Below are 14,796 nucleotides of genomic sequence, written 5' to 3'. Positions count from 1 at the left end.
ATCATCATAATACACACCTGTAATATCAACATCATCATAATACACACCTGTAATATCAACATCATCATAGGTAACACACCTGTAATATCAACATCATCATAGGTAACACACCTGTAATATCAACATCATCATAATACACACCTGTAATATCAACATCATCATAATACACACCTGTAATATCAACATCATCATAATACACACCTGTAATATCAACATCATCATAATACACACCTGTAATATCAACATCATCATAGGTAACACACCTGTAATATCAACATCATCATAGGTAACACACCTGTAATATCAACATCATCATAGGTAACACACCTGTAATATCAACATCATCATAGGTAACACACCTGTAATATCAACATCATCATATGTTACACACCTGTAATATCAACATCATCATAATACACACCTGTAATATCAACATCATCATAGGTAACACACCTGTAATATCAACATCATCATAGGTAACACACCTGTAATATCAACATCATCATAAGTACACACCTGTAATATCAACATCATCATAATACACACCTGTAATATCAACATCATCATAATACACACCTGTAATATCAACATCATCATAGTACACACCTGTAATATCAACATCATCATAGGTAACACACCTGTAATATCAACATCATCATAGGTAACACACCTGTAATATCAACATCATCATAATACACACCTGTAATATCAACATCATCATAGGTAACACACCTGTAATATCAACATCATCATAGGTAACACACCTGTAATATCAACATCATCATAATACACACCTGTAATATCAACATCATCATAATACACACCTGTAATATCAACATCATCATAGGTAACACACCTGTAATATCAACATCATCATAATACACACCTGTAATATCAACATCATCATAGGTAACACACCTGTAATATCAACATCATCATAGGTAACACACCTGTAATATCAACATCATCATAATACACACCTGTAATATCAACATCATCATAGGTAACACACCTGTAATATCAACATCATCATAGGTAACACACCTGTAATATCAACATCATCATAGGTAACACACCTGTAATATCAACATCATCATAGGTAACACACCTGTAATATCAACATCATCATAGGTAACACACCTGTAATATCAACATCATCATAGGTAACACACCTGTAATATCAACATCATCATAATACACACCTGTAATATCAACATCATCATAATACACACCTGTAATATCAACATCATCATAATACACACCTGTAATATCAACATCATCATAGGTAACACACCTGTAATATCAACATCATCATAGGTAACACACCTGTAATATCAACATCATCATAGGTAACACACCTGTAATATCAACATCATCATAGGTAACACACCTGTAATATCAACATCATCATAGGTAACACACCTGTAATATCAACATCATCATAGGTAACACACCTGTAATATCAACATCATCATAGGTAACACACCTGTAATATCAACATCATCATAGGTAACACACCTGTAATATCAACATCATCATAGGTAACACACCTGTAATATCAACATCATCATAATACACACCTGTAATATCAACATCATCATAGTACACACCTGTAATATCAACATCATCATAGGTAACACACCTGTAATATCAACATCATCATAGGTAACACACCTGTAATATCAACATCATCATAGGTAACACACCTGTAATATCAACATCATCATAGGTAACACACCTGTAATATCAACATCATCATAGGTAACACACCTGTAATATCAACATCATCATAGGTAACACACCTGTAATATCAACATCATCATAGGTAACACACCTGTAATATCAACATCATCATAATACACACCTGTAATATCAACATCATCATAGGTAACACACCTGTAATATCAACATCATCATAGGTAACACACCTGTAATATCAACATCATCATAATACACACCTGTAATATCAACATCATCATAGGTACACACCTGTAATATCAACATCATCATAGGTAACACACCTGTAATATCAACATCATCATAGTAACACACCTGTAATATCAACATCATCATAGGTAACACACCTGTAATATCAACATCATCATAGGTAACACACCTGTAATATCAACATCATCATAGGTAACACACCTGTAATATCAACATCATCATAGGTAACACACCTGTAATATCAACATCATCATAATACACACCTGTAATATCAACATCATCATAGGTAACACACCTGTAATATCAACATCATCATAATACACACCTGTAATATCAACATCATCATAGGTAACACACCTGTAATATCAACATCATCATAGGTAACACACCTGTAATATCAACATCATCATAGATACACACCTGTAATATCAACATCATCATAGGTAACACACCTGTAATATCAACATCATCATAGATACACACCTGTAATATCAACATCATCATAGTACACACCTGTAATATCAACATCATCATAGGTAACACACCTGTAATATCAACATCATCATAGGTAACACACCTGTAATATCAACATCATCATAATACACACCTGTAATATCAACATCATCATAGGTAACACACCTGTAATATCAACATCATCATAGGTAACACACCTGTAATATCAACATCATCATAGGTAACACACCTGTAATATCAACATCATCATAGGTAACACACCTGTAATATCAACATCATCATAGATACACACCTGTAATATCAACATCATCATAGATACACACCTGTAATATCAACATCATCATAGGTAACACACCTGTAATATCAACATCATCATAGGTAACACACCTGTAATATCAACATCATCATAATACACACCTGTAATATCAACATCATCATAGGTAACACACCTGTAATATCAACATCATCATAGGTAACACACCTGTAATATCAACATCATCATAGGTAACACACCTGTAATATCAACATCATCATAGGTAACACACCTGTAATATCAACATCATCATAGGTAACACACCTGTAATATCAACATCATCATAGATACACACCTGTAATATCAACATCATCATAGATACACACCTGTAATATCAACATCATCATAGGTAACACACCTGTAATATCAACATCATCATAGTACACACCTGTAATATCAACATCATCATAGGTAACACACCTGTAATATCAACATCATCATAGGTAACACACCTGTAATATCAACATCATCATAGGTAACACACCTGTAATATCAACATCATCATAGGTAACACACCTGTAATATCAACATCATCATAGGTAACACACCTGTAATATCAACATCATCATAGGTAACACACCTGTAATATCAACATCATCATAGGTAACACACCTGTAATATCAACATCATCATAGGTAACACACCTGTAATATCAACATCATCATAGTAACACACCTGTAATATCAACATCATCATAGATAACACACCTGTAATATCAACATCATCATAGGTACACACCTGTAATATCAACATCATCATAGGTAACACACCTGTAATATCAACATCATCATAATACACACCTGTAATATCAACATCATCATAGGTAACACACCTGTAATATCAACATCATCATAGGTAACACACCTGTAATATCAACATCATCATAGTACACACCTGTAATATCAACATCATCATAGGTAACACACCTGTAATATCAACATCATCATAGGTAACACACCTGTAATATCAACATCATCATAGGTAACACACCTGTAATATCAACATCATCATAAGTACACACCTGTAATATCAACATCATCATAGGTAACACACCTGTAATATCAACATCATCATAATACACACCTGTAATATCAACATCATCATAGGTAACACACCTGTAATATCAACATCATCATAGGTAACACACCTGTAATATCAACATCATCATAGATACACACCTGTAATATCAACATCATCATAGGTAACACACCTGTAATATCAACATCATCATAGGTAACACACCTGTAATATCAACATCATCATAGGTAACACACCTGTAATATCAACATCATCATAGGTAACACACCTGTAATATCAACATCATCATAATACACACCTGTAATATCAACATCATCATAGGTAACACACCTGTAATATCAACATCATCATAGGTAACACACCTGTAATATCAACATCATCATAGGTAACACACCTGTAATATCAACATCATCATAGGTAACACACCTGTAATATCAACATCATCATAGGTAACACACCTGTAATATCAACATCATCATAGTACACACCTGTAATATCAACATCATCATAGGTAACACACCTGTAATATCAACATCATCATAGGTAACACACCTGTAATATCAACATCATCATAGGTAACACACCTGTAATATCAACATCATCATAGGTAACACACCTGTAATATCAACATCATCATAGGTAACACACCTGTAATATCAACATCATCATAGGTAACACACCTGTAATATCAACATCATCATAGGTAACACACCTGTAATATCAACATCATCATAGGTAACACACCTGTAATATCAACATCATCATAGGTAACACACCTGTAATATCAACATCATCATAGGTAACACACCTGTAATATCAACATCATCATAGGTAACACACCTGTAATATCAACATCATCATAGGTAACACACCTGTAATATCAACATCATCATAGGTAACACACCTGTAATATCAACATCATCATAGGTAACACACCTGTAATATCAACATCATCATAGGTAACACACCTGTAATATCAACATCATCATAGGTAACACACCTGTAATATCAACATCATCATAGGTAACACACCTGTAATATCAACATCATCATAGATACACACCTGTAATATCAACATCATCATAGGTAACACACCTGTAATATCAACATCATCATAGGTAACACACCTGTAATATCAACATCATCATAGTACACACCTGTAATATCAACATCATCATAGGTAACACACCTGTAATATCAACATCATCATAGGTAACACACCTGTAATATCAACATCATCATAGGTAACACACCTGTAATATCAACATCATCATAGTACACACCTGTAATATCAACATCATCATAGATACACACCTGTAATATCAACATCATCATAGGTAACACACCTGTAATATCAACATCATCATAGGTAACACACCTGTAATATCAACATCATCATAGGTAACACACCTGTAATATCAACATCATCATAGTAACACACCTGTAATATCAACATCATCATAGGTAACACACCTGTAATATCAACATCATCATAGGTAACACACCTGTAATATCAACATCATCATAGGTAACACACCTGTAATATCAACATCATCATAGGTAACACACCTGTAATATCAACATCATCATAGTAACACACCTGTAATATCAACATCATCATAATACACACCTGTAATATCAACATCATCATAGGTAACACACCTGTAATATCAACATCATCATAGTAACACACCTGTAATATCAACATCATCATAGGTAACACACCTGTAATATCAACATCATCATAGGTAACACACCTGTAATATCAACATCATCATAGGTAACACACCTGTAATATCAACATCATCATAGGTAACACACCTGTAATATCAACATCATCATAGGTAACACACCTGTAATATCAACATCATCATAGTAAACACACCTGTAATATCAACATCATCATAGGTAACACACCTGTAATATCAACATCATCATAGGTAACACACCTGTAATATCAACATCATCATAGGTAACACACCTGTAATATCAACATCATCATAGGTAACACACCTGTAATATCAACATCATCATAGATACACACCTGTAATATCAACATCATCATAGGTAACACACCTGTAATATCAACATCATCATAGGTAACACACCTGTAATATCAACATCATCATAGGTAACACACCTGTAATATCAACATCATCATAGGTAACACACCTGTAATATCAACATCATCATAGGTAACACACCTGTAATATCAACATCATCATAGTACACACCTGTAATATCAACATCATCATAGGTAACACACCTGTAATATCAACATCATCATAGGTAACACACCTGTAATATCAACATCATCATAGTACACACCTGTAATATCAACATCATCATAGGTAACACACCTGTAATATCAACATCATCATAGGTAACACACCTGTAATATCAACATCATCATAGGTAACACACCTGTAATATCAACATCATCATAGGTAACACACCTGTAATATCAACATCATCATAGGTACACACCTGTAATATCAACATCATCATAGGTAACACACCTGTAATATCAACATCATCATAGGTAACACACCTGTAATATCAACATCATCATAGGTAACACACCTGTAATATCAACATCATCATAGGTAACACACCTGTAATATCAACATCATCATAGGTAACACACCTGTAATATCAACATCATCATAATACACACCTGTAATATCAACATCATCATAGGTACACACCTGTAATATCAACATCATCATAGGTAACACACCTGTAATATCAACATCATCATAGGTAACACACCTGTAATATCAACATCATCATAATACACACCTGTAATATCAACATCATCATAGGTAACACACCTGTAATATCAACATCATCATAGGTAACACACCTGTAATATCAACATCATCATAGATACACACCTGTAATATCAACATCATCATAGGTAACACACCTGTAATATCAACATCATCATAGGTAACACACCTGTAATATCAACATCATCATAATACACACCTGTAATATCAACATCATCATAGGTAACACACCTGTAATATCAACATCATCATAGGTAACACACCTGTAATATCAACATCATCATAGGTTACACACCTGTAATATCAACATCATCATAGGTAACACACCTGTAATATCAACATCATCATAGGTAACACACCTGTAATATCAACATCATCATAATACACACCTGTAATATCAACATCATCATAATACACACCTGTAATATCAACATCATCATAGGTAACACACCTGTAATATCAACATCATCATAGGTAACACACCTGTAATATCAACATCATCATAGATACACACCTGTAATATCAACATCATCATAGGTAACACACCTGTAATATCAACATCATCATAGGTAACACACCTGTAATATCAACATCATCATAGTAACACACCTGTAATATCAACATCATCATAGGTAACACACCTGTAATATCAACATCATCATAATACACACCTGTAATATCAACATCATCATAGGTAACACACCTGTAATATCAACATCATCATAGGTAACACACCTGTAATATCAACATCATCATAAGTACACACCTGTAATATCAACATCATCATAGGTAACACACCTGTAATATCAACATCATCATAGGTAACACACCTGTAATATCAACATCATCATAGGTAACACACCTGTAATATCAACATCATCATAGGTAACACACCTGTAATATCAACATCATCATAGTACACACCTGTAATATCAACATCATCATAGGTAACACACCTGTAATATCAACATCATCATAGGTAACACACCTGTAATATCAACATCATCATAGGTACACACCTGTAATATCAACATCATCATAGTAACACACCTGTAATATCAACATCATCATAGGTAACACACCTGTAATATCAACATCATCATAGGTAACACACCTGTAATATCAACATCATCATAGGTAACACACCTGTAATATCAACATCATCATAGGTAACACACCTGTAATATCAACATCATCATAGGTAACACACCTGTAATATCAACATCATCATAGGTACACACCTGTAATATCAACATCATCATAGTACACACCTGTAATATCAACATCATCATAGGTAACACACCTGTAATATCAACATCATCATAGGTAACACACCTGTAATATCAACATCATCATAGGTAACACACCTGTAATATCAACATCATCATAAGTACACACCTGTAATATCAACATCATCATAGGTAACACACCTGTAATATCAACATCATCATAGGTAACACACCTGTAATATCAACATCATCATAGGTAACACACCTGTAATATCAACATCATCATAGTACACACCTGTAATATCAACATCATCATAGGTAACACACCTGTAATATCAACATCATCATAGGTAACACACCTGTAATATCAACATCATCATAGGTAACACACCTGTAATATCAACATCATCATAGGTACACACCTGTAATATCAACATCATCATAGGTAACACACCTGTAATATCAACATCATCATAGGTAACACACCTGTAATATCAACATCATCATAGTACACACCTGTAATATCAACATCATCATAGGTAACACACCTGTAATATCAACATCATCATAGGTAACACACCTGTAATATCAACATCATCATAGATACACACCTGTAATATCAACATCATCATAGATACACACCTGTAATATCAACATCATCATAGGTAACACACCTGTAATATCAACATCATCATAGTACACACCTGTAATATCAACATCATCATAGGTAACACACCTGTAATATCAACATCATCATAGGTAACACACCTGTAATATCAACATCATCATAATACACACCTGTAATATCAACATCATCATAGGTAACACACCTGTAATATCAACATCATCATAGGTAACACACCTGTAATATCAACATCATCATAGTACACACCTGTAATATCAACATCATCATAGTACACACCTGTAATATCAACATCATCATAGGTAACACACCTGTAATATCAACATCATCATAGATACACACCTGTAATATCAACATCATCATAGGTAACACACCTGTAATATCAACATCATCATAGGTAACACACCTGTAATATCAACATCATCATAGATACACACCTGTAATATCAACATCATCATAATACACACCTGTAATATCAACATCATCATAGGTAACACACCTGTAATATCAACATCATCATAGGTAACACACCTGTAATATCAACATCATCATAGGTACACACCTGTAATATCAACATCATCATAGGTAACACACCTGTAATATCAACATCATCATAGTACACACCTGTAATATCAACATCATCATAGTACACACCTGTAATATCAACATCATCATAGGTAACACACCTGTAATATCAACATCATCATAGTACACACCTGTAATATCAACATCATCATAGGTAACACACCTGTAATATCAACATCATCATAGGTAACACACCTGTAATATCAACATCATCATAGGTAACACACCTGTAATATCAACATCATCATAGATACACACCTGTAATATCAACATCATCATAGGTAACACACCTGTAATATCAACATCATCATAGGTAACACACCTGTAATATCAACATCATCATAGGTAACACACCTGTAATATCAACATCATCATAGGTAACACACCTGTAATATCAACATCATCATAGATACACACCTGTAATATCAACATCATCATAGGTAACACACCTGTAATATCAACATCATCATAGGTAACACACCTGTAATATCAACATCATCATAGGTAACACACCTGTAATATCAACATCATCATAGGTAACACACCTGTAATATCAACATCATCATAGGTAACACACCTGTAATATCAACATCATCATAGGTAACACACCTGTAATATCAACATCATCATAGGTAACACACCTGTAATATCAACATCATCATAGGTAACACACCTGTAATATCAACATCATCATAGGTAACACACCTGTAATATCAACATCATCATAGGTAACACACCTGTAATATCAACATCATCATAGGTAACACACCTGTAATATCAACATCATCATAGGTAACACACCTGTAATATCAACATCATCATAGGTAACACACCTGTAATATCAACATCATCATAGGTAACACACCTGTAATATCAACATCATCATAGGTACACACCTGTAATATCAACATCATCATAGTACACACCTGTAATATCAACATCATCATAGGTAACACACCTGTAATATCAACATCATCATAGATACACACCTGTAATATCAACATCATCATAGGTACACACCTGTAATATCAACATCATCATAGTACACACCTGTAATATCAACATCATCATAGGTAACACACCTGTAATATCAACATCATCATAGTACACACCTGTAATATCAACATCATCATAGTACACACCTGTAATATCAACATCATCATAGGTAACACACCTGTAATATCAACATCATCATAAGTACACACCTGTAATATCAACATCATCATAGGTAACACACCTGTAATATCAACATCATCATAGGTAACACACCTGTAATATCAACATCATCATAGGTACACACCTGTAATATCAACATCATCATAGGTAACACACCTGTAATATCAACATCATCATAGGTAACACACCTGTAATATCAACATCATCATAGTACACACCTGTAATATCAACATCATCATAGGTAACACACCTGTAATATCAACATCATCATAGTACACACCTGTAATATCAACATCATCATAGGTAACACACCTGTAATATCAACATCATCATAGGTACACACCTGTAATATCAACATCATCATAGGTAACACACCTGTAATATCAACATCATCATAGTACACACCTGTAATATCAACATCATCATAGGTAACACACCTGTAATATCAACATCATCATAGATACACACCTGTAATATCAACATCATCATAGGTAACACACCTGTAATATCAACATCATCATAGGTAACACACCTGTAATATCAACATCATCATAGTACACACCTGTAATATCAACATCATCATAGGTAACACACCTGTAATATCAACATCATCATAGGTACACACCTGTAATATCAACATCATCATAGGTAACACACCTGTAATATCAACATCATCATAGTACACACCTGTAATATCAACATCATCATAGGTAACACACCTGTAATATCAACATCATCATAGGTAACACACCTGTAATATCAACATCATCATAGGTAACACACCTGTAATATCAACATCATCATAGGTAACACACCTGTAATATCAACATCATCATAGGTAACACACCTGTAATATCAACATCATCATAGATACACACCTGTAATATCAACATCATCATAGGTAACACACCTGTAATATCAACATCATCATAGGTAACACACCTGTAATATCAACATCATCATAGGTAACACACCTGTAATATCAACATCATCATAGGTAACACACCTGTAATATCAACATCATCATAGATACACACCTGTAATATCAACATCATCATAGGTAACACACCTGTAATATCAACATCATCATAGGTAACACACCTGTAATATCAACATCATCATAGGTAACACACCTGTAATATCAACATCATCATAGGTAACACACCTGTAATATCAACATCATCATAGGTAACACACCTGTAATATCAACATCATCATAGGTAACACACCTGTAATATCAACATCATCATAGATACACACCTGTAATATCAACATCATCATAGGTAACACACCTGTAATATCAACATCATCATAGGTAACACACCTGTAATATCAACATCATCATAGGTAACACACCTGTAATATCAACATCATCATAGGTAACACACCTGTAATATCAACATCATCATAGGTAACACACCTGTAATATCAACATCATCATAATACACACCTGTAATATCAACATCATCATAGTACACACCTGTAATATCAACATCATCATAGGTAACACACCTGTAATATCAACATCATCATAGGTAACACACCTGTAATATAAACATCATCATAGTACACACCTGTAATATCAACATCATCATAGGTAACACACCTGTAATATCAACATCATCATAGGTAACACACCTGTAATATCAACATCATCATAGGTAACACACCTGTAATATCAACATCATCATAGGTAACACACCTGTAATATCAACATCATCATAGATACACACCTGTAATATCAACATCATCATAGGTAACACACCTGTAATATCAACATCATCATAAGTACACACCTGTAATATCAACATCATCATAGGTAACACACCTGTAATATCAACATCATCATAGTACACACCTGTAATATCAACATCATCATAGGTAACACACCTGTAATATCAACATCATCATAGGTAACACACCTGTAATATCAACATCATCATAGGTAACACACCTGTAATATCAACATCATCATAGGTAACACACCTGTAATATCAACATCATCATAGGTAACACACCTGTAATATCAACATCATCATAGGTAACACACCTGTAATATCAACATCATCATAGGTAACACACCTGTAATATCAACATCATCATAGGTAACACACCTGTAATATCAACATCATCATAGGTAACACACCTGTAATATCAACATCATCATAGGTAACACACCTGTAATATCAACATCATCATAGGTAACACACCTGTAATATCAACATCATCATAATACACACCTGTAATATCAACATCATCATAGGTAACACACCTGTAATATCAACATCATCATAATACACACCTGTAATATCAACATCATCATAATACACACCTGTAATATCAACATCATCATAGGTAACACACCTGTAATATCAACATCATCATAGGTAACACACCTGTAATATCAACATCATCATAGTACACACCTGTAATATCAACATCATCATAGATACACACCTGTAATATCAACATCATCATAGGTAACACACCTGTAATATCAACATCATCATAGGTAACACACCTGTAATATCAACATCATCATAGGTAACACACCTGTAATATCAACATCATCATAGTACACACCTGTAATATCAACATCATCATAGGTAACACACCTGTAATATCAACATCATCATAGGTAACACACCTGTAATATCAACATCATCATAGGTAACACACCTGTAATATCAACATCATCATAGGTAACACACCTGTAATATCAACATCATCATAGGTAACACACCTGTAATATCAACATCATCATAGGTAACACACCTGTAATATCAACATCATCATATTACACACCTGTAATATCAACATCATCATAGGTAACACACCTGTAATATCAACATCATCATAGGTAACACACCTGTAATATCAACATCATCATAGATACACACCTGTAATATCAACATCATCATAGGTAACACACCTGTAATATCAACATCATCATAATACACACCTGTAATATCAACATCATCATAGTACACACCTGTAATATCAACATCATCATAGGTAACACACCTGTAATATCAACATCATCATAGGTAACACACCTGTAATATCAACATCATCATAGTACACACCTGTAATATCAACATCATCATAGATACACACCTGTAATATCAACATCATCATAGGTAACACACCTGTAATATCAACATCATCATAGGTAACACACCTGTAATATCAACATCATCATAGGTAACACACCTGTAATATCAACATCATCATAGGTAACACACCTGTAATATCAACATCATCATAGATACACACCTGTAATATCAACATCATCATAATACACACCTGTAATATCAACATCATCATAAGTACACACCTGTAATATCAACATCATCATAGTACACACCTGTAATATCAACATCATCATAGGTAACACACCTGTAATATCAACATCATCATAGGTAACACACCTGTAATATCAACATCATCATAGGTAACACACCTGTAATATCAACATCATCATAGGTAACACACCTGTAATATCAACATCATCATAGGTAACACACCTGTAATATCAACATCATCATAGATACACACCTGTAATATCAACATCATCATAGATACACACCTGTAATATCAACATCATCATAGGTAACACACCTGTAATATCAACATCATCATAGGTAACACACCTGTAATATCAACATCATCATAGGTAACACACCTGTAATATCAACATCATCATAGGTAACACACCTGTAATATCAACATCATCATAGGTAACACACCTGTAATATCAACATCATCATAGGTAACACACCTGTAATATCAACATCATCATAGGTAACACACCTGTAATATCAACATCATCATAGGTAACACACCTGTAATATCAACATCATCATAGTACACACCTGTAATATCAACATCATCATAGGTAACACACCTGTAATATCAACATCATCATAGGTAACACACCTGTAATATCAACATCATCATAATACACACCTGTAATATCAACATCATCATAGGTAACACACCTGTAATATCAACATCATCATAGTACACACCTGTAATATCAACATCATCATAGGTAACACACCTGTAATATCAACATCATCATAGATACACACCTGTAATATCAACATCATCATAGTACACACCTGTAATATCAACATCATCATAGGTAACACACCTGTAATATCAACATCATCATAGGTAACACACCTGTAATATCAACATCATCATAGGTAACACACCTGTAATATCAACATCATCATAGGTAACACACCTGTAATATCAACATCATCATAGTACACACCTGTAATATCAACATCATCATAGGTAACACACCTGTAATATCAACATCATCATAGTAACACACCTGTAATATCAACATCATCATAGTACACACCTGTAATATCAACATCATCATAATACACACCTGTAATATCAACATCATCATAGGTAACACACCTGTAATATCAACATCATCATAGGTAACACACCTGTAATATCAACATCATCATAGATACACACCTGTAATATCAACATCATCATAGGTAACACACCTGTAATATCAACATCATCATAGGTAACACACCTGTAATATCAACATCATCATAGGTAACACACCTG

At 33.7% G+C, this 14,796-nt stretch overlaps 1 protein-coding gene across 2 annotated transcripts in view; it reads left to right on the top strand.

Moving 5' to 3' along the window:
- Positions 1-14,796, top strand: part of LOC129835989 (carbohydrate sulfotransferase 15-like) — a 172,093-nt gene that overhangs the window by 127,974 nt on the left and 29,323 nt on the right. The gene's annotated exons all lie outside the window — the stretch shown is intronic.

Source organism: Salvelinus fontinalis, chromosome 37, assembly GCF_029448725.1.
Source record: "Salvelinus fontinalis isolate EN_2023a chromosome 37, ASM2944872v1, whole genome shotgun sequence".
NCBI lineage: Eukaryota > Metazoa > Chordata > Actinopteri > Salmoniformes > Salmonidae > Salvelinus > Salvelinus fontinalis.
The sequence above is the reverse complement of the archived record's forward strand: the minus strand, read 5'-3'. Positions and strand labels throughout refer to the sequence as shown.